Source organism: Melanerpes formicivorus, unplaced genomic scaffold (assembly GCF_026170545.1).
Source record: "Melanerpes formicivorus ecotype bairdi unplaced genomic scaffold, bMelFor1.0.p_v2 SCAF_89, whole genome shotgun sequence".
In the NCBI taxonomy this organism is placed as follows: domain Eukaryota; kingdom Metazoa; phylum Chordata; class Aves; order Piciformes; family Picidae; genus Melanerpes; species Melanerpes formicivorus.
This window is the reverse complement of record NW_027142441.1, coordinates 2,470,215-2,492,015: the sequence shown is the minus strand read 5'-3', so window position 1 is coordinate 2,492,015 and position 21,801 is coordinate 2,470,215. Positions and strand designations below refer to the sequence as shown.

At 66.2% G+C, this 21,801-nt stretch overlaps 1 protein-coding gene across 1 annotated transcript in view; it reads left to right on the top strand.

The window, feature by feature from the left end:
* The window catches only part of YES1 (YES proto-oncogene 1, Src family tyrosine kinase), an 81,321-nt gene that overhangs the window by 44,811 nt on the left and 14,709 nt on the right, over positions 1-21,801 (top strand). The gene's annotated exons all lie outside the window — the stretch shown is intronic.

The window sequence follows — 21,801 nt, the reverse complement described above, 5'->3', positions numbered from 1 at the left end:
CTGGGAGGGTGCTCAGGGCTGCTGCTGGGAGGTGCTCAGGGCTGCTGCTGGGAGGTGCTCAGAGCTGCTGCAGGGAGGTGCTCAGGGCTGCTGCAGGGAGGTGCTCAGGGCTGCTGCTGGGAGGTGCTCAGGGCTGCTGCTGGGAGATGCTCAGGGCTGCTGCTGGGAGGTGCTCAGGGCTGCTGCTGGGAGGTGCTCAGGGCTGCTGCTGGGAGATGCTCAGGGCTGCTGCTGGGAGGTGCTGAGGGCTGCTGCTGGGAGGGTGCTCAGGGCTGCTGCTGGGAGGGTGCTCAGGGCTGCTGCTGGGAGGTGCTGAGGGCTGCTGCTGGGGAGGTGCTCAGGGCTGCTGCTGGGAGGTGCTCAGGGCTGCTGCTGGGAGGGTGCTCAGGGCTGCTGCTGGGAGGTGCTCAGGGCTGCTGCTGGGAGGGTGCTCAGGGCTGCTGCTGGGGAGATGCTCAGGGCTGCTGCTGGGAGGTGCTCAGGGCTGCTGCTGGGAGATGCTCAGGGCTGCTGCTGGGAGGTGCTCAGGGCTGCTGCTGGGAGGTGCTCAGGGCTGCTGCTGGGGAGATGCTCAGGGCTGCTGCTGGGAGGTGCTCAGGGCTGCTGCTGGGAGGGTGCTCAGGGCTGCTGCTGGGAGGGTGCTCAGGGCTGCTGCTGGGGAGATGCTCAGGGCTGCTGCTGGGGAGATGCTCAGGGCTGCTGCTGGGGAGATGCTCAGGGCTGCTGCTGGGGGTGCTCAGGGCTGCTGCTGGGGAGATGCTCAGGGCTGCTGCTGGGAGGTGCTCAGGGCTGCTGCTGGGAGATGCTCAGGGCTGCTGCTGGGAGATGCTCAGGGCTGCTGCTGGGGAGGTGCTCAGGGTTGCTGCTGGGGAGGTGCTCAGGGCTGCTGCAGGGAGGTGCTCAGGGCTGCTGCTGGGAGGTGCTCAGGGCTGCTGCTGGGAGGGTGCTCAGGGCTGCTGCTGGGAGGGTGCTCAGAGCTGCTGCAGGGAGGTGCTCAGGGCTGCTGCAGGGAGGTGCTCAGGGCTGCTGCTGGGAGGTGCTCAGGGCTGCTGCTGGGAGATGCTCAGGGCTGCTGCTGGGAGGTGCTCAGGGCTGCTGCTGGGAGGTGCTCAGGGCTGCTGCTGGGAGATGCTCAGGGCTGCTGCTGGGAGGTGCTGAGGGCTGCTGCTGGGAGGGTGCTCAGGGCTGCTGCTGGGAGGGTGCTCAGGGCTGCTGCTGGGAGGTGCTGAGGGCTGCTGCTGGGGAGGTGCTCAGGGCTGCTGCTGGGAGGTGCTCAGGGCTGCTGCTGGGAGGGTGCTCAGGGCTGCTGCTGGGAGGTGCTCAGGGCTGCTGCTGGGAGGGTGCTCAGGGCTGCTGCTGGGGAGATGCTCAGGGCTGCTGCTGGGAGGTGCTCAGGGCTGCTGCTGGGAGATGCTCAGGGCTGCTGCTGGGGAGATGCTCAGGGCTGCTGCTGGGAGGGTGCTCAGGGCTGCTGCTGGGAGGTGCTCAGGGCTGCTGCTGGGAGGTGCTGAGGGCTGCTGCTGGGAGGGTGCTCAGGGCTGCTGCTGGGAGGGTGCTCAGGGCTGCTGCTGGGAGGTGCTGAGGGCTGCTGCTGGGGAGGTGCTCAGGGCTGCTGCTGGGAGGTGCTCAGGGCTGCTGCTGGGAGGGTGCTCAGGGCTGCTGCTGGGAGGTGCTCAGGGCTGCTGCTGGGAGGGTGCTCAGGGCTGCTGCTGGGGAGATGCTCAGGGCTGCTGCTGGGAGGTGCTCAGGGCTGCTGCTGGGAGATGCTCAGGGCTGCTGCTGGGAGGTGCTCAGGGCTGCTGCTGGGAGGTGCTCAGGGCTGCTGCTGGGGAGATGCTCAGGGCTGCTGCTGGGAGGTGCTCAGGGCTGCTGCTGGGAGGGTGCTCAGGGCTGCTGCTGGGAGGGTGCTCAGGGCTGCTGCTGGGGAGATGCTCAGGGCTGCTGCTGGGGAGATGCTCAGGGCTGCTGCTGGGGAGATGCTCAGGGCTGCTGCTGGGGGTGCTCAGGGCTGCTGCTGGGGAGATGCTCAGGGCTGCTGCTGGGAGGTGCTCAGGGCTGCTGCTGGGAGATGCTCAGGGCTGCTGCTGGGAGATGCTCAGGGCTGCTGCTGGGGAGGTGCTCAGGGTTGCTGCTGGGGAGGTGCTCAGGGCTGCTGCAGGGAGGTGCTCAGGGCTGCTGCTGGGAGGTGCTCAGGGCTGCTGCTGGGAGGGTGCTCAGGGCTGCTGCTGGGAGGGTGCTCAGAGCTGCTGCAGGGAGGTGCTCAGGGCTGCTGCAGGGAGGTGCTCAGGGCTGCTGCTGGGAGGTGCTCAGGGCTGCTGCTGGGAGATGCTCAGGGCTGCTGCTGGGAGGTGCTCAGGGCTGCTGCTGGGAGGTGCTCAGGGCTGCTGCTGGGAGATGCTCAGGGCTGCTGCTGGGAGGTGCTGAGGGCTGCTGCTGGGAGGGTGCTCAGGGCTGCTGCTGGGAGGGTGCTCAGGGCTGCTGCTGGGAGGTGCTGAGGGCTGCTGCTGGGAGGGTGCTCAGGGCTGCTGCTGGGGAGGTGCTCAGGGCTGCTGCTGGGAGGTGCTCAGGGCTGCTGCTGGGAGGGTGCTCAGGGCTGCTGCTGGGAGGTGCTCAGGGCTGCTGCTGGGAGGGTGCTCAGGGCTGCTGCTGGGGAGATGCTCAGGGCTGCTGCTGGGAGGTGCTCAGGGCTGCTGCTGGGAGATGCTCAGGGCTGCTGCTGGGAGGTGCTCAGGGCTGCTGCTGGGAGGTGCTCAGGGCTGCTGCTGGGGAGATGCTCAGGGCTGCTGCTGGGAGGTGCTCAGGGCTGCTGCTGGGAGGGTGCTCAGGGCTGCTGCTGGGAGGGTGCTCAGGGCTGCTGCTGGGGAGATGCTCAGGGCTGCTGCTGGGAGGGTGCTCAGGGCTGCTGCTGGGAGGGTGCTCAGGGCTGCTGCTGGGAGGTGCTCAGGGCTGCTGCTGGGAGGGTGCTCAGGGCTGCTGCTGGGAGGTGCTCAGGGCTGCTGCTGGGAGGGTGCTCAGGGCTGCTGCTGGGGGTGCTCAGGGCTGCTGCTGGGAGGGTGCTCAGGGCTGCTGCTGGGGGTGCTCAGGGCTGCTGCTGGGAGGTGCTCAGGGCTGCTGCTGGGAGGGTGCTCAGGGCTGCTGCTGGGAGGGTGCTCAGGGCTGCTGCTGGGAGGGTGCTCAGGGCTGCTGCTGGGGAGATGCTCAGGGCTGCTGCTGGGAGGTGCTCAGGGCTGCTGCTGGGGAGATGCTCAGGGCTGCTGCTGGGAGGGTGCTCAGGGCTGCTGCTGGGAGGGTGCTCAGGGCTGCTGCTGGGGGTGCTCAGGGCTGCTGCTGGGGAGGTGCTCAGGGCTGCTGCTGGGAGGTGCTCAGGGCTGCTGCTGGGAGGTGCTGAGGGCTGCTGCTGGGAGGTGCTCAGGGCTGCTGCTGGGGAGATGCTCAGGGCTGCTGCTGGGAGGGTGCTCAGGGCTGCTGCTGGGAGGTGCTCAGGGCTGCTGCTGGGAGATGCTCAGGGCTGCTGCTGGGAGGTGCTCAGGGCTGCTGCTGGGAGGTGCTGAGGGCTGCTGCTGGGGAGATGCTCAGGGCTGCTGCTGGGAGGGTGCTCAGGGCTGCTGCTGGGAGGTGCTCAGGGCTGCTGCTGGGAGGTGCTGAGGGCTGCTGCTGGGGAGGTGCTCAGGGCTGCTGCTGGGAGGTGCTCAGGGCTGCTGCTGGGGAGGTGCTCAGGGCTGCTGCTGGGGAGGTGCTCAGGGCTGCTGCTGGGGAGGTGCTCAGGGCTGCTGCTGGGAGGGTGCTCAGGGCTGCTGCTGGGAGGGTGCTCAGGGCTGCTGCTGGGGAGGTGCTCAGGGCTGCTGCTGGGGAGGTGCTCAGGGCTGCTGCTGGGAGGGTGCTCAGGGCTGCTGCTGGGAGGGTGCTCAGGGCTGCTGCTGGGGAGATGCTCAGGGCTGCTGCTGGGAGGTGCTCAGGGCTGCTGCTGGGGAGATGCTGAGGGCTGCTGCTGGGGAGGTGCTCAGGGCTGCTGCTGGGGAGGTGCTCAGGGCTGCTGCTGGGAGGTGCTCAGGGCTGCTGTTGGGGAGGTGCTCAGGGCTGCTGCTGGGGAGATGCTGAGGGCTGCTGCTGGGGAGGTGCTCAGGGCTGCTGTTGGGGAGGTGCTCAGGGCTGCTGCTGGGAGGTGCTCAGGGCTGCTGCTGGGAGGTGCTCAGGGCTGCTGCTGGGGAGATGCTCAGGGCTGCTGGGGAGGTGCTCAGGGCTGCTGCTGGGAGGTGCTCAGGGCTGCTGGGGAGGTGCTCAGGGCTGCTGCAGGGAGGGTGCTCAGGGCTGCTGGGGAGGTGCTCAGGGCTGCTGCAGGGAGGGTGCTCAGGGCTGCTGCTGGGAGGTGCTCAGGGCTGCTGCTGGCTGCTGTCTGTGAGGGGCTCCCAGGACTTCTGCTGCTCAGGACACTCAGAGCTCTCATGCTGGGAATTCCACACCACAGCAACAAAGGACTTCTGGGAGGACTGCTGAGACCCTGCATGCCTGGGGTCTGGTTGCTGCACAGCAGCAGGGTTCCTGCCTTCATTCCTCACCCATCTCCCACTTCCAGGCCTGACTCCTCCTGGAGCAGCTGGGGTCACTGAGAGACACTGAGGCAAAGCAGGGCTCAGCAGCTGAGCCTGCTCCTTCTCCCTGGCCAGGAGCTTCCCTGCTGCACCCAGCAGTGGGTGGGGGTTCTGCCCTCCCCACTGGCTCCTTTCCAGCTGTGTTAGGAAGTTCTCTCCCATGCACTCCAAGACCCCCTGGGATGCTTCCTGCCTGCTGTGTGGCAACCCCAGCAGGTCTCTGGTAGGCTGAAGCCCCTCACAAGGACAGGGGCTGGTGGTTCTGAGCCCTGCCCAAGGCACCTCTGAAGCACTTCATCTACCTCCCTGTCCTGGCTGGGTGCTCTAGCAGAGCCCCCTCTGGACTTGGCCTTTCCCCTGGCTCTGACCCACAGTCACCATGCTCCTGGCAGCCCAGGCCCTCCCTGGCACACAGGCTCCTCTCCTCCTGGCCCTTCTGGAGAGCCTGCAGTTGTCCTCCACAGCACTCCCCCCTGTTGCATCAGGGCAGTGACAGTGTAGTGTGCTGCTGGACCAGAGGCTCCAGCCTCCTGGCCTGTTCCCCATGCTCCACACCTGGGCAGACACCCTTCAGCTGGGGAGCTTTGTGTGGGGGCTGCTCCCTGCTGGCTCACTCCATGCCCTGCTGGGAGCCCTGCCTCCTCCAGGGCCCTTGCCCCTCCTCCCCACATGGCCTGGCTGGGGCAGCAGTGCAGCCACCACAGCAGCCCATCGGTGTCCCAGCCTGGTCTGCAGCAAGCCTGCTCCTTCCCCCTCCACTCCAAAGAGCAGCACCTGCAGAGGGGATCCCTGCTGGCAGGAGAGGCCTGGGAGCAGTGTGCCATGGCTGCCCCAGGGCAGCAGGGCAGGGCTGTAAGGAGCTCTGGCCCTCAGGGGGAAGGGGCAGCAGAGACAAGCTCAGGGCAGCACAGCCCCATGCTGTGTGGCACTGTGGGCACAGAGCTGGGCATGAGCAGGGGCAGCTGGGGGAGGTGCACTGCTCACTGCCCCACTGAGCAGCTGGGGATTGCTGGGGGCTCTTCAAGCTGCTTTGCTTCCCCCAAGCCTTAAGGCTGTGCTCTAGCTGTGAGCAGGGCTGGGCAGTGAGGCCTCCTTGTCCTTGGTCTGGGCCCTGGAGCCTTTGGTTGTGTTTCCTCCTCCCCACCCATGGCAGGGGCAGGATTAGGCAGGCAGCTGCAGGGCTTCAGCTCCATGGGCTGAGAGTAACACAACAGCATCTCACTGACTGCTCTGTTCCCTTGGGAAGCACAGCTGTGTGTGCAGGCACCCCTGGGCAGCAGCAGCAGGCACCCCTGGGCAGCAGCAGCAGGCACTCCTGGGCAGCAGCAGGCACCCCTGGGCAGCAGCAGGCACTCCTGGGCAGCAGCAGCAGGCACCCCTGGGCAGCAGCAGCAGGCACCCCTGGGCAGCAGCAGCAGGCACTCCTGGGCAGCAGCAGGCACCCCTGGGCAGCAGCAGCAGGCACTCCTGGGCAGCAGCAGCAGGCACTCCTGGGCAGCAGCAGCAGGCACCCCTGGGCAGCAGCAGGCATTCCTGGGCAGCAGCAGCAGGCACTCCTGGGCAGCAGCAGCAGGCACCCCTGGGCAGCAGCAGCAGGCACTCCTGGGCAGCAGCAGCAGGCACCCCTGGGCAGCAGCAGCAGGCACTCCTGGGCAGCAGCAGCAGGCATCCCTGGGCAGCAGCAGCAGGCACTCCTGGGCAGCAGCAGGCACCCCTGGGCAGCAGCAGCAGGCATCCCTGGGCAGCAGCAGCAGGCACTCCTGGGCAGCAGCAGCAGGCACCCCTGGGCAGCAGCAGCAGGCACTCCTGGGCAGCAGCAGGCACCCCTGGGCAGCAGCAGCAGGCACTCCTGGGCAGCAGCAGGCACCCCTGGGCAGCAGCAGGCACTCCTGGGCAGCAGCAGCAGGCACCCCTGGGCAGCAGCAGCAGGCACCCCTGGGCAGCAGCAGCAGGCACTCCTGGGCAGCAGCAGGCACCCCTGGGCAGCAGCAGCAGGCACTCCTGGGCAGCAGCAGGCACCCCTGGGCAGCAGCAGGCACTCCTGGGCAGCAGCAGCAGGCACCCCTGGGCAGCAGCAGCAGGCACCCCTGGGCAGCAGCAGGCACCCCTGGGCAGCAGCAGCAGGCACCCCTGGGCAGCAGCAGGCACTCCTGGGCAGCAGCAGCAGGCACTCCTGGGCAGCAGCAGGCACCCCTGGGCAGCAGCAGGCACCCCTGGGCAGCAGCAGCAGGCACTCCTGGGCAGCAGCAGCAGGCACCCCTGGGCAGCAGCAGGCACTCCTGGGCAGCAGCAGCAGGCACTCCTGGGCAGCAGCAGGCACTCCTGGGCAGCAGCAGGCACTCCTGGGCAGCAGCAGCAGGCACCCCTGGGCAGCAGCAGCAGGCACCCCTGGGCAGCAGCAGGCACCCCTGGGCAGCAGCAGGCACTCCTGGGCAGCAGCAGCAGGCACTCCTGGGCAGCAGCAGCAGGCACCCCTGGGCAGCAGCAGGCACTCCTGGGCAGCAGCAGCAGGCACTCCTGGGCAGCAGCAGGCACTCCTGGGCAGCAGCAGGCACCCCTGGGCAGCAGCAGCAGGCACTCCTGGGCAGCAGCAGCAGGCACCCCTGGGCAGCAGCAGCAGGCACTCCTGGGCAGCAGCAGGCACCCCTGGGCAGCAGCAGGCACTCCTGGGCAGCAGCAGCAGGCACCCCTGGGCAGCAGCAGCAGGCACCCCTGGGCAGCAGCAGGCACTCCTGGGCAGCAGCAGCAGGCACTCCTGGGCAGCAGCAGCAGGCACCCCTGGGCAGCAGCAGGCACTCCTGGGCAGCAGCAGCAGGCACTCCTGGGCAGCAGCAGCAGGCACCCCTGGGCAGCAGCAGGCACCCCTGGGCAGCAGCAGCAGGCACCCCTGGGCAGCAGCAGGCACTCCTGGGCAGCAGCAGCAGGCACCCCTGGGCAGCAGCAGCAGGCACCCCTGGGCAGCAGCAGCAGGCACTCCTGGGCAGCAGCAGGCACTCCTGGGCAGCAGCAGGCACCCCTGGGCAGCAGCAGCAGGCACCCCTGGGCAGCAGCAGGCACCCCTGGGCAGCAGCAGCAGGCACCCCTGGGCAGCAGCAGCAGGCACCCCTGGGCAGCAGCAGCAGGCACTCCTGGGCAGCAGCAGGCACTCCTGGGCAGCAGCAGCAGGCACCCCTGGGCAGCAGCAGCAGGCACCCCTGGGCAGCAGCAGGCACCCCTGGGCAGCAGCAGCAGGCACTCCTGGGCAGCAGCAGGCACCCCTGGGCAGCAGCAGCAGGCACCCCTGGGCAGCAGCAGGCACCCCTGGGCAGCAGCAGCAGGCACCCCTGGGCAGCAGCAGGCACTCCTGGGCAGCAGCAGCAGGCACCCCTGGGCAGCAGCAGCAGGCACTCCTGGGCAGCAGCAGGCACTCCTGGGCAGCAGCAGCAGGCACCCCTGGGCAGCAGCAGGCACCCCTGGGCAGCAGCAGCAGGCACTCCTGGGCAGCAGCAGGCACTCCTGGGCAGCAGCAGCAGGCACCCCTGGGCAGCAGCAGGCACTCCTGGGCAGCAGCAGGCACCCCTGGGCAGCAGCAGCAGGCACCCCTGGGCAGCAGCAGGCACCCCTGGGCAGCAGCAGCAGGCACTCCTGGGCAGCAGCAGCAGGCACCCCTGGGCAGCAGCAGCAGGCACTCCTGGGCAGCAGCAGGCACCCCTGGGCAGCAGCAGGCACTCCTGGGCAGCAGCAGCAGGCACCCCTGGGCAGCAGCAGCAGGCACCCCTGGGCAGCAGCAGGCACCCCTGGGCAGCAGCAGGCACTCCTGGGCAGCAGCAGCAGGCACTCCTGGGCAGCAGCAGCAGGCACCCCTGGGCAGCAGCAGGCACTCCTGGGCAGCAGCAGCAGGCACTCCTGGGCAGCAGCAGGCACTCCTGGGCAGCAGCAGGCACTCCTGGGCAGCAGCAGCAGGCACCCCTGGGCAGCAGCAGGCACCCCTGGGCAGCAGCAGCAGGCACTCCTGGGCAGCAGCAGCAGGCACTCCTGGGCAGCAGCAGCAGGCACTCCTGGGCAGCAGCAGGCACCCCTGGGCAGCAGCAGCAGGCATCCCTGGGCAGCAGCAGGCACCCCTGGGCAGCAGCAGCAGGCACTCCTGGGCAGCAGCAGCAGGCACTCCTGGGCAGCAGCAGCAGGCACCCCTGGGCAGCAGCAGCAGGCACCCCTGGGCAGCAGCAGGCACCCCTGGGCAGCAGCAGCAGGCACCCCTGGGCAGCAGCAGGCACTCCTGGGCAGCAGCAGCAGGCACCCCTGGGCAGCAGCAGGCACTCCTGGGCAGCAGCAGCAGGCACTCCTGGGCAGCAGCAGGCACCCCTGGGCAGCAGCAGCAGGCACCCCTGGGCAGCAGCAGGCACCCCTGGGCAGCAGCAGCAGGCACTCCTGGGCAGCAGCAGCAGGCACCCCTGGGCAGCAGCAGGCACCCCTGGGCAGCAGCAGCAGGCACTCCTGGGCAGCAGCAGCAGGCACCCCTGGGCAGCAGCAGGCACTCCTGGGCAGCAGCAGCAGGCACCCCTGGGCAGCAGCAGGCACCCCTGGGCAGCAGCAGCAGGCACTCCTGGGCAGCAGCAGCAGGCACCCCTGGGCAGCAGCAGGCACTCCTGGGCAGCAGCAGGCACCCCTGGGCAGCAGCAGCAGGCACCCCTGGGCAGCAGCAGGCACCCCTGGGCAGCAGCAGGCACCCCTGGGCAGCAGCAGCAGGCACTCCTGGGCAGCAGCAGGCACTCCTGGGCAGCAGCAGGCACTCCTGGGCAGCAGCAGCAGGCACCCCTGGGCAGCAGCAGCAGGCACTCCTGGGCAGCAGCAGCAGGCACCCCTGGGCAGCAGCAGCAGGCACCCCTGGGCAGCAGCAGCAGGCACTCCTGGGCAGCAGCAGCAGGCACCCCTGGGCAGCAGCAGCAGGCACTCCTGGGCAGCAGCAGCAGGCACTCCTGGGCAGCAGCAGCAGGCACCCCTGGGCAGCAGCAGGCACCCCTGGGCAGCAGCAGCAGGCACCCCTGGGCAGCAGCAGGCACTCCTGGGCAGCAGCAGCAGGCACCCCTGGGCAGCAGCAGGCACTCCTGGGCAGCAGCAGCAGGCACTCCTGGGCAGCAGCAGCAGGCACCCCTGGGCAGCAGCAGGCACTCCTGGGCAGCAGCAGGCACTCCTGGGCAGCAGCAGCAGGCACTCCTGGGCAGCAGCAGCAGGCACTCCTGGGCAGCAGCAGCAGGCACCCCTGGGCAGCAGCAGGCACTCCTGGGCAGCAGCAGCAGGCACTCCTGGGCAGCAGCAGCAGGCACCCCTGGGCAGCAGCAGGCACTCCTGGGCAGCAGCAGGCACTCCTGGGCAGCAGCAGCAGGCACTCCTGGGCAGCAGCAGGCACTCCTGGGCAGCAGCAGCAGGCACTCCTGGGCAGCAGCAGGCACTCCTGGGCAGCAGCAGCAGGCACTCCTGGGCAGCAGCAGCAGGCACTCCTGGGCAGCAGCAGCAGGCACCCCTGGGCAGCAGCAGCAGGCACTCCTGGGCAGCAGCAGCAGGCACTCCTGGGCAGCAGCAGCAGGCACCCCTGGGCAGCAGCAGGCACTCCTGGGCAGCAGCAGCAGGCACCCCTGGGCAGCAGCAGCAGGCACTCCTGGGCAGCAGCAGGCACTCCTGGGCAGCAGCAGGCACTCCTGGGCAGCAGCAGCAGGCACTCCTGGGCAGCAGCAGCAGGCACCCCTGGGCAGCAGCAGCAGGCACTCCTGGGCAGCAGCAGGCACTCCTGGGCAGCAGCAGCAGGCACTCCTGGGCAGCAGCAGCAGGCACTCCTGGGCAGCAGCAGCAGGCACCCCTGGGCAGCAGCAGGCACTCCTGGGCAGCAGCAGCAGGCACTCCTGGGCAGCAGCAGGCACCCCTGGGCAGCAGCAGGCACTCCTGGGCAGCAGCAGCAGGCACTCCTGGGCAGCAGCAGCAGGCACCCCTGGGCAGCAGCAGCAGGCACTCCTGGGCAGCAGCAGGCACTCCTGGGCAGCAGCAGGCACTCCTGGGCAGCAGCAGCAGGCACCCCTGGGCAGCAGCAGGCACCCCTGGGCAGCAGCAGCAGGCACTCCTGGGCAGCAGCAGCAGGCACCCCTGGGCAGCAGCAGCAGGCACCCCTGGGCAGCAGCAGGCACCCCTGGGCAGCAGCAGGCACCCCTGGGCAGCAGCAGGCACTCCTGGGCAGCAGCAGCAGGCACTCCTGGGCAGCAGCAGGCACCCCTGGGCAGCAGCAGCAGGCACCCCTGGGCAGCAGCAGCAGGCACTCCTGGGCAGCAGCAGGCACTCCTGGGCAGCAGCAGGCACCCCTGGGCAGCAGCAGCAGGCACCCCTGGGCAGCAGCAGCAGGCACTCCTGGGCAGCAGCAGGCACTCCTGGGCAGCAGCAGCAGGCACCCCTGGGCAGCAGCAGGCACCCCTGGGCAGCAGCAGCAGGCACCCCTGGGCAGCAGCAGCAGGCACTCCTGGGCAGCAGCAGGCACTCCTGGGCAGCAGCAGCAGGCACCCCTGGGCAGCAGCAGCAGGCACTCCTGGGCAGCAGCAGGCACTCCTGGGCAGCAGCAGCAGGCACCCCTGGGCAGCAGCAGCAGGCACTCCTGGGCAGCAGCAGGCACTCCTGGGCAGCAGCAGCAGGCACCCCTGGGCAGCAGCAGGCACCCCTGGGCAGCAGCAGCAGGCACCCCTGGGCAGCAGCAGCAGGCACTCCTGGGCAGCAGCAGGCACTCCTGGGCAGCAGCAGCAGGCACCCCTGGGCAGCAGCAGCAGGCACTCCTGGGCAGCAGCAGGCACTCCTGGGCAGCAGCAGCAGGCACCCCTGGGCAGCAGCAGCAGGCACTCCTGGGCAGCAGCAGGCACTCCTGGGCAGCAGCAGCAGGCACCCCTGGGCAGCAGCAGGCACTCCTGGGCAGCAGCAGCAGGCACCCCTGGGCAGCAGCAGCAGGCACTCCTGGGCAGCAGCAGCAGGCACCCCTGGGCAGCAGCAGGCACCCCTGGGCAGCAGCAGCAGGCACCCCTGGGCAGCAGCAGCAGGCACTCCTGGGCAGCAGCAGCAGGCACTCCTGGGCAGCAGCAGGCACCCCTGGGCAGCAGCAGCAGGCACTCCTGGGCAGCAGCAGCAGGCACTCCTGGGCAGCAGCAGCAGGCACCCCTGGGCAGCAGCAGGCACCCCTGGGCAGCAGCAGCAGGTACCCCTGTGCAGCAGCAGCAGGCACTCCTGGGCAGCAGCAGGCACCCCTGGGCAGCAGCAGGCACTCCTGGGCAGCAGCAGCAGGCACTCCTGGGCAGCAGCAGGCACTCCTGGGCAGCAGCAGCAGGCACCCCTGGGCAGCAGCAGGCACCCCTGGGCAGCAGCAGGCACTCCTGGGCAGCAGCAGCAGGCACCCCTGGGCAGCAGCAGGCACTCCTGGGCAGCAGCAGGCACTCCTGGGCAGCAGCAGCAGGCACTCCTGGGCAGCAGCAGCAGGCACTCCTGGGCAGCAGCAGCAGGCACCCCTGGGCAGCAGCAGGCACTCCTGGGCAGCAGCAGCAGGCACTCCTGGGCAGCAGCAGCAGGCACCCCTGGGCAGCAGCAGGCACTCCTGGGCAGCAGCAGCAGGCACCCCTGGGCAGCAGCAGGCACTCCTGGGCAGCAGCAGGCACTCCTGGGCAGCAGCAGCAGGCACCCCTGGGCAGCAGCAGGCACCCCTGGGCAGCAGCAGCAGGCACCCCTGGGCAGCAGCAGGCACCCCTGGGCAGCAGCAGCAGGCACCCCTGGGCAGCAGCAGCAGGCACTCCTGGGCAGCAGCAGGCACTCCTGGGCAGCAGCAGCAGGCACTCCTGGGCAGCAGCAGGCACTCCTGGGCAGCAGCAGGCACCCCTGGGCAGCAGCAGCAGGCACCCCTGGGCAGCAGCAGGCACTCCTGGGCAGCAGCAGGCACCCCTGGGCAGCAGCAGCAGGCACTCCTGGGCAGCAGCAGCAGGCACCCCTGGGCAGCAGCAGGCACCCCTGGGCAGCAGCAGGCACTCCTGGGCAGCAGCAGGCACCCCTGGGCAGCAGCAGCAGGCACTCCTGGGCAGCAGCAGGCACCCCTGGGCAGCAGCAGGCACCCCTGGGCAGCAGCAGCAGGCACTCCTGGGCAGCAGCAGCAGGCACCCCTGGGCAGCAGCAGGCACCCCTGGGCAGCAGCAGGCACTCCTGGGCAGCAGCAGGCACCCCTGGGCAGCAGCAGCAGGCACTCCTGGGCAGCAGCAGGCACTCCTGGGCAGCAGCAGGCACCCCTGGGCAGCAGCAGCAGGCACCCCTGGGCAGCAGCAGCAGGCACCCCTGGGCAGCAGCAGGCACCCCTGGGCAGCAGCAGCAGGCACCCCTGGGCAGCAGCAGCAGGCACCCCTGGGCAGCAGCAGGCACCCCTGGGCAGCAGCAGCAGGCACCCCTGGGCAGCAGCAGGCACCCCTGGGCAGCAGCAGGCACCCCTGGGCAGCAGCAGGCACTCCTGGGCAGCAGCAGGCACTCCTGGGCAGCAGCAGCAGGCACTCCTGGGCAGCAGCAGGCACCCCTGGGCAGCAGCAGGCACCCCTGGGCAGCAGCAGCAGGCACTCCTGGGCAGCAGCAGCAGGCACCCCTGGGCAGCAGCAGCAGGCACTCCTGGGCAGCAGCAGCAGGCACTCCTGGGCAGCAGCAGCAGGCACCCCTGGGCAGCAGCAGGCACCCCTGGGCAGCAGCAGGCACTCCTGGGCAGCAGCAGGCACCCCTGGGCAGCAGCAGCAGGCAGCCCTGGGCAGCAGCAGCAGGCACTCCTGGGCAGCAGCAGCAGGCACTCCTGGGCAGCAGCAGCAGGCACCCCTGGGCAGCAGCAGCAGGCAGCCCTGGGCAGCAGCAGGCACCCCTGGGCAGCAGCAGCAGGCACCCCTGGGCAGCAGCAGCAGGCACCCCTGGGCAGCAGCAGGCACTCCTGGGCAGCAGCAGCAGGCACCCCTGGGCAGCAGCAGGCACTCCTGGGCAGCAGCAGCAGGCAGCCCTGGGCAGCAGCAGCAGGCACCCCTGGGCAGCAGCAGGCACCCCTGGGCAGCAGCAGGCACCCCTGAGCAGCAGCAGCAGGCACCCCTGGGCAGCAGCAGCAGGCACTCCTGGGCAGCAGCAGGCACCCCTGGGCAGCAGCAGCAGGCACCCCTGGGCAGCAGCAGGCACTCCTGGGCAGCAGCAGGCACCCCTGGGCAGCAGCAGGCACTCCTGGGCAGCAGCAGCAGGCACCCCTGGGCAGCAGCAGCAGGCACCCCTGGGCAGCAGCAGCAGGCACTCCTGGGCAGCAGCAGCAGGCAGCCCTGGGCAGCAGCAGCAGGCAGCCCTGGGCAGCAGCAGCAGGCACCCCTGGGCAGCAGCAGGCACCCCTGAGCAGCAGCAGCAGGCACCCCTGGGCAGCAGCAGCAGGCACCCCTGGGCAGCAGCAGGCACCCCTGGGCAGCAGCAGCAGGCACCCCTGGGCAGCAGCAGGCACTCCTGGGCAGCAGCAGGCACCCCTGGGCAGCAGCAGGCACCCCTGGGCAGCAGCAGGCACCCCTGGGCAGCAGCAGCAGGCACCCCTGGGCAGCAGCAGGCACCCCTGGGCAGCAGCAGCAGGCACTCCTGGGCAGCAGCAGCAGGCACCCCTGGGCAGCAGCAGGCACCCCTGGGCAGCAGCAGCAGGCACCCCTGGGCAGCAGCAGGCACCCCTGGGCAGTAGCAGCAGGCACCCCTGGGCAGCAGCAGGCACCCCTGGGCAGCAGCAGGCACTCCTGGGCAGCAGCAGGCACCCCTGGGCAGCAGCAGGCACTCCTGGGCAGCAGCAGGCACCCCTGGGCAGCAGCAGCAGGCACTCCTGGGCAGCAGCAGGCACCCCTGGGCAGCAGCAGCAGGCACTCCTGGGCAGCAGCAGGCACTCCTGGGCAGCAGCAGCAGGCACTCCTGGGCAGCAGCAGGCACCCCTGGGCAGCAGCAGGCACTCCTGGGCAGCAGCAGGCACTCCTGGGCAGCAGCAGGCACCAGGGATGAAGCTCTACCCTAGGCAGCACAAATCCCTGGCTGCAGAGGCCAGGCAGGATCTCTGGCCTGTCCCTGTGCTGCTGGTGCTGAGGCTCTCCATGTCCTGGGCCAGAGCCCAGAGCCTCATCAGTGTGGGGTCAGTGTAGGGCAGGCTGTGGGGGCAGTGCCAGCTGTTTGCTGTCAGGTGAGGCTCTGGTGCACAGGCACTGACTGCTCCTGGCTGTGTCACAGTCTCACAGAATCACCAAGGGTGGAAGAGACCTCAAAGATCATTGAGTCCAACCTGGCACCACAGACCTCATGGCTAGACCATGGCACCAAGTGCCACATCCAATCCCCTCTGGAACACCTCCAGGGATGGGGACTCCACCACCTCCCTGGGCAGCACATCCCAATGGCTAACAACTCTCTCTGGGAAGAACTTTCTCCTCACCTCCAGCCTAAACCTCCCCTGGCACAGCTTGAGACTGTGTCCTCTTGTTCTGGTGCTGGCTGCCTGGGAGAAGAGACCAACCCCCACCTGGCTACAACCTCCCTTCAGGGGGTTGGAGAGAGCAATGAGGTCTCCCCTGAGCCTCCTCTTCTCCAGGCTAAGCAACCCCAGCTCCCTCAGCCTCTCCTCACAGGGCTGTGCTCCAGACCCCTCCCCAGCTTTGTTGCCCTTCTCTGGACACCTTCAAGTCTCTCAATGTCCTTCTTAAACTGAGGAGCCCAGAACTGGACACAGGACTCAAGGTGTGGCCTCAGCAGTGCTGAGCACAGGGCACAAGGACTTCCCTGCTCCTGCTGGCCACACTCTTTCTGCTGCAGGCCAGGATGCCCTTGGCCTTCTTGGCCTCCTGGGCACACTGCTGGCTCATGTTCAGGCAGCTGTCAACCAGCACCCCCAGGTCCCTCTCTGTTTGGGAGCTCTCAGCCACTCTGCCCCCAGCCTGTAGCTCTGCCTGGGGTTGCTGTGGCCAAAGTGCAGCCCCTGGCACTTGGACTTGTTGAATGCCATCCTGTTGGCCTCTGCCCATCTGTCCAGCCTGTCCAGGTCCCTCTGCAGAGCCCTTCTGTCCTCTGACTGACCAACATCTGCCCCCAGCTTGGTGTCATCTGCAAACTTGCTGATGCCTGACTCAATGCCCTCATCCAGATCATCAATGAAGATGTTAAAGAGCACAGGGCCCAGCACTGATCCCTGGGGCACACCACTGGTGCCTGGCTGCCAGCTGGCTGTGGCACCATTCACCACCACTCTCTGGGCTCAGCCTCCAGCCAGTTCTTAACCCAGCTCAGAGAGCTGCTGTCCCAGCCAGGGGCTGACAGCTTGGCCAGGAGTTTGCTATGGGGGATGGTGGCAAAGGCCTTGCTGAAGTCCAGGCAGACCACATCCACAGCCTGCCCCACACCCACCAGGCAGTCACCTGGGCATGGAAGGAGATCAGGTTGGAGAGGCAGGATCTGCCCTTCCTGAATCCATGCTGGCTGGGCCTGATCCCTTGGCCATCCTTCAGGTGCAGTTATTGCCCCCAGGATAATCTGCTCCATCACTTTCCCTGGCACTGAGGTCAGGCTGCCAGGCCTGGAGTTTCCAGGTTCCTCCATCCGACCCTTCCTGTGGATGGGGACCACGTTGGCCAGTTTCAGTCAGCTGGGACCTCACCTGTGAGCCAGGACTGGAGGACAATGATGGAGAGCACTTGGCAGCTCATCTGCCAGCAGCACATCCAGGAACGCTTCCAGAGTGCAGAGGTTGCCCCAGAGGCCATTAGAGTACCCAGCACCAATTTTGGGATCAATCCAAACTGGTTTTGTGAATGAGTAAAGTGATGAACTTCCTCTGGAGGTGAGCTTTCAGAGGGCCACTGCCCCACTGGGTCCTGTCCTCTGGCCCTTGGTTTCACAGGAGAGGAAGAGAGCCTTGCCCAACCCCTCTGAGTGCCAGGAGTGTTGGCTCATCCAGCAGTGCTGCCTTCTCACTTCTGCTCCTGGACTCTCCCTGGCTCTCTGGCCCTGCTGCACCTTGAGAGTGTTGGCTTTCTTCCCCTGCTGAGGATCTCTCTGGGGATGGTTTCTTTCCCCACCCTGTGGTTGCTGTCTGTGGATGCAGAGGGCAGCAGTCTGTCCAGCAGGCAGAGTGGTGCTGTGGGAGGCAGGCAGGCACTGGGCCAGCTGTGCTGGGTGTAACTGGGACTCACTGCCTGGATGCTCATTGCCCCTCATTCTCACTTCATGGCTCACAGCTCACCCCACTTGCTCTCTCCTCCTGTGGGGACACTTCTTTCTATTTTTCCTAGAGGAACTGAGTTCATTTGCAGCTGAGGCCTGCTGGGATCCTGCAGTCACAGCCTGAGTGCAGCAGATGGCAAGGTTCAGGTGGGTGGGAGCTCCTGCAGCAGTGTGTCAGCACAGGGTGTCAGCTGTAGGCCATGCTCATTGCATTCCCAGCTTCAGTCACAGTGGGAGCTCCACAGCTAGCCCTGGAAGGGAGCTCCAAAGGGCATCCAGTCCAACCTCTCTGTAGGACACTGGAGCAGGTTGCCCAGAGCCCTGTCCAGCCTCACCTGGAATATCTCCAGGGATGGAGCCTCAGCCACCTCCCTGGGCAGCCTGCTGCAGTGTTCCAGCAGCCTCCTGGTGCAGAACTTGTTCCTCACATCCAATCTCAATCTGCTCTGCTCTACTTTGAAGCCATTGCCCCTGCTCCTGTCCCTGCAGGCCTTTGTCTCTCCATCCTTCTTGCAGCCCCTTCAGGTCCTGGCAGGCTGCTCTAAGGTCTCCCAGGAGCCTTCTCTTCTCCAGGCTGAAGACCCCCAGCTCCCTCAGCCTGGCCTCATGGCAGAGGTTTTCCAGCCCCCTGACCTTTTTTGTGGCCTCCTCTGGACCATGTCCTTCCTGTGTTGAGGGCTGCAGAGCTGGACACAGCCCTGGAGCAGTGGCAGAGGGCCCTGCTGGCCATGCAGCATGTTTCTGTTGGTGGTGCCCCATCTCTCTTGGTCCATGGGGATGAGTGTTAGAGCTGGCTATACTCTTTAGCAAGTCACTGCTTGGGCTGTCACTAGGCCTCCTGAGTGTCCATTGGACTGGGGAAGAGCAATCCCAGAGCTCCTGAACTGTTTCTGAGCTGATGGTTTGAGGACCTTTCCAACCCACCTAAACATACAGAGAAACTTCTTCACCTGGAGGGTGCCAGAGCCTGGATCAAAGCCCTGGCTGTGTTCTGTGTGCCCTGCCCTGGGTGCCCCTGCTCTGGCACCCAGGGCACTCAGGAGGTCCCTTCCAGCCCCTCCCCTGCTGTGATCTGCAGTTTTCTATTTGCACTGTCCTGCAGTTCTGGTCCCCAGCTGTGGCTCTGCAGTGTGGCTTGCACTGGCACACAGCCTGCTCTCCTCCCCCTCTCCTTCCTGCTGCCAGGACAGCAGCCCCTGCCCCCACTCAGCATCTCATGACCTGTGCTCATGGAGTGGTTTAGCTTGGAAGGGACCTTGCAGGCTCACAGTCAGAGGCCCTGGTTGCTAGGGGGACTTGAGCTGCTGAGGTGTTTGCTGGGAAGCCTGCTCAGCCAGCCCTCCACAGCCAGGAGCTTCCTCCAGGGCACTGATGGGAATTTATTGATGCAGATGGGGGGGAGCCAACTAGGAGAGGAGCATTCCTGGACCTGATACCTTCAGGGAGGAAGTGGTTGAAGCAGGGAAGGCTGAGGGCAGCTTTGGCTGCAGTGACCACAGGATAGAGGAGGTCAGGATCTTGTGTGGCAGGAAGAGAGGATCAAGCAGGATTACAGTGCTGGATTTCAGCAGGGCCAACTTTGGCCTTTCCAGGCAGCTGCTAAGGGCAATCTCAAGGGACAGGGTACCAGAAGGCAAAGGGGCCCAAGGCAGTTGGTTAACATTCAAGGACCTCTTCTTCCAAGCTCAGGATCAGAGCATCCTAAGGAGTAGGAAATGGAGAAGGGGAGCCAGGAGACCTGCATGGTTGAGTAGGGAGCTGCTGAGCAAACTCAGGTGGAAGAAGAGGGCCACAGATGATGGAAGGAGGGGCTGGCACTTGGGAGAGTCTAAGACAGTTGTCAGAGGATGGAGGGAAGCTACTAGGAAGGCTAAGGCCTCCTTGGAACTCAGCCTTGTGAGGGGAGGTCAAGGACAACAGAAAAGGCTTCTTCAGATCCCTTGCAAGAAGAGCTAAGAGCAGAGGCAGTGCAGGCCCAGTGCTGAGTGGTGCCTTGGTGACAGAGGGCACAGGGAAGGCTGAGTTGCTACATGTCTCCTTGTCTCCATCTGTGCTGCTGGAGGCTGTCCCCAGGGGCCCAAGGCCCCAGAGAAGGGCAGGAGAAACTTTCCATGGTTGGTGAGGACTGGGTTAGAGATCAGTGAAGCCTTTATAGAAGCCAGCTGGGCACCCATGAATCCATGGGTCCTGATGGGATGCACCCAGAGATGCTGAGGGAGCTGGCAGAGGTCATTGCCAGACCAGCCTCCAGGTCATGGCAGACAGGAGAGCTGCCTGGGGACCAGAGGAGGGCAAATACCACTCCAGGCTTCACACAGGATAAGAAAGGAGGACCCAGGTGACTATAGACTGCTCAGCATCAACTCCATCCCTGGCAAGCTGATGGAGCAACTTATCCTCAGCACTGTCCTGAGGCATAAAAGGACAGGAGGGTCATTAGGAGCAGTCAGCATGGTTTGACCAAGGGCAAGTCCTGTCTGAGCAACCTGCCAGCCTTTGGTGAGGACACCAGCAGGGGGATGGATGAGGGCAGAGCAGTGGATGTGGTTATTGTGATTTCAGTAAAGCATTGGACACTGTCTGCCACTGCATCCTGGCAGCTAAGCTGAGGCAGTGTGCTCTGGATGATCAGGCAGTGAAGGGAAGAAGTCAGAGAGTTGTGGTCAAAGGGACAGGGTCCAGTTGGAGGCCTGTGTCTAGTGGAGTCCCTCAGGGGTCAGGACTGGGACCAGAGTTGTTCAATCTATTCATCAATGACCTGGCTGAGGGCACAGAGAGCACTGCCAGCAAGTTTGCTGCTGGCACCAAGCTGGGAGGAGTGGCTGAGACAGGAGGGTTGTGCTGCCATTCAGGCAGACCTGGACAGGCTGAGAGCTGGGCAGGGAGAAATGGAATGAAATTCAGCAAGGGCAGGGGTAGAGTCTGGCAGCTGGGAAAGAACAACCCCAGGGAGCAGGAGAGGTTGGGGGCTGAGCTGCTGCAGAGCAGTCAAGGGGATAAGGACCTGGGGGTCCTGGTGGATGGGAGGTTGACCATGAGCCAGCAATGTGCTCTGCTGGCCAAGAAGGCCAAGGGCAGCCTGGGCTGGATTAGAAGGGCTGTGGTCAGCAGCTCAAGAGAGGTTCTCCTGCCTCTCTACTCTGCCCTGCTGAGACCACAGCTGGAATCTTCTGTCTAGCTCTGGGAACCTCAGGGAACTGTTTGAGAAGAGTCCAGCACAGAGCCCCAGAGCTGCTGCAGGCAGTGGAACTGGTTGTCATTAATGTTTGTGACCTCATTGCTGTTGCTAAAGCTGTGCAGGGTGATGCCCAGAGGCTGGAGCCAGGCTCTGCTGGGGGATGCCCAATGCCAGCACAAGGGGCAGTAGTGGAAGCTGAGGCAGAGGAAGTGCCATGGGAACAGGAGGAAGGATTTTTTCCCTGTGAGGTGACAGAGCCCTGGAGCAGGCTGCCCAGGGGGGCTGTGGAGTCTCCCTCTCTGGAGATACTCAAAGCCCACCTGGATGTGTTCCTGTGTGCCCTGCCCTGGGTGATGCTGCTCTGGCAGGAGGTTGGACTGGATGAGCTCTGGAGGTCCCTTCCAGCCCCTCACATTCTGAGATTCTGTGACCTTAAAGATCACCTAATGCCATGGACACCCAGGGACACCTCCCACCAGCACAGCCTCCTCAAGGCCTCATCCACAGCCTCCCTGGGCAGCCTGTGCCAGAGTCTCCCCAGCCTCACTCTCAACAATTTCTTCCTCATCCCCAGTCTCAGTCTCCTCTCTCCCAGCTCAAAGCCATTGTTCCTCACCCTGGCACTCCCAGTCCTTGTCACAAGTCCCTCCCCAGCTCTCCTGGAGCTCCTTCAGGTACTGCAAGGCTGCTCTGAGGTCTCTCCAGAGCCTTCTCCAGGCAGAACAGCCCCAACTCTCCCAGCCTAGCCCCACAGGGGAGGTTCTGCAGCCTCTGATCATTTCATGGCCTCCTCTGGACCCTCACCAGCAGCTCCAGGTTCTTCTTGTGCTGGGGGTTCCAGAGCTGGAGGCAGTGCTGCAAGTTGTCTTGGTCCCAGCTGTGCAGCCTGTCCAGGTCCCTCTGGATGGATCCTTCCCTCCAGTGTGCAGCCAGAGCACACAGCTTGGTGTCCTCTCAGCCTTGCTGAGGGAGCCTCAGTGCCACTGCCCATGGCCCTGACAAAGCTGTTCCACAGCACTGCTCCCAGCACTGACCCCTGAGGGACACCACTTGCCACTGCTCTGCATTGGGACTCTGAGCCATTGACCACAACTCTGAGTGCAGCCATCCAGCCACTTCCTTACCCAGCCAGTGGCCTCCCCTCCAGTCCATGCTGTTCCAGTTTGTCAGGTGGGGCAGGCTCAGTGCTTTGCACAAGCCCAGGGAGATGCCATCAGTTGCTCTTCCCTTGTCCACTGGTGCTGTGCCTCCATCATGTTCACCAGGCAGGGTTTGCCCTTGCTGAAGCCCTGCTGGTTACCACCAATCACCTCTGCTTCATTTGCCATAGGCCTCAGCAAGGGCTTCAGGAGGATCTGCTCCAGGACCCTGCCAGGCAGAGGCCAGACTGAGTGGCCTGCAGCTTCTGGGCTCTTCCTTTGTCCTGCAGGAGCAGTGGGATGGAGCAGCACATCCGTTTGGTTGGTGCAGTGCAGCTGCTTCTCCCGGGACTCGTCTCAGTGCTTGTCACCTGGAGCAGTACACTGAGGTCATCCTCAGCAAGGGGCTGTGGGGGGTTGATGGAATTGAAAACCTTTAGCTCTAAAGCAGAGAAGTGTCTTCATCTCCAGCAGAATGCATTTCTTTCTGGGTTAGTTCCTTGAGCAGACCTTGAGGTGGAGCCTCAGAAGGCTGGGGACTCCTCAGCCCGGTTCAGCTGCAGGAGCTGCTGTGGCTCCCAGCACAGCCTGCAGGCCCTTCAGACCTTCTGGATCTGCCTTCCTTCACAGGAGCATGCTTCCCTGACTGCTGCTGACTCCTGTCTGT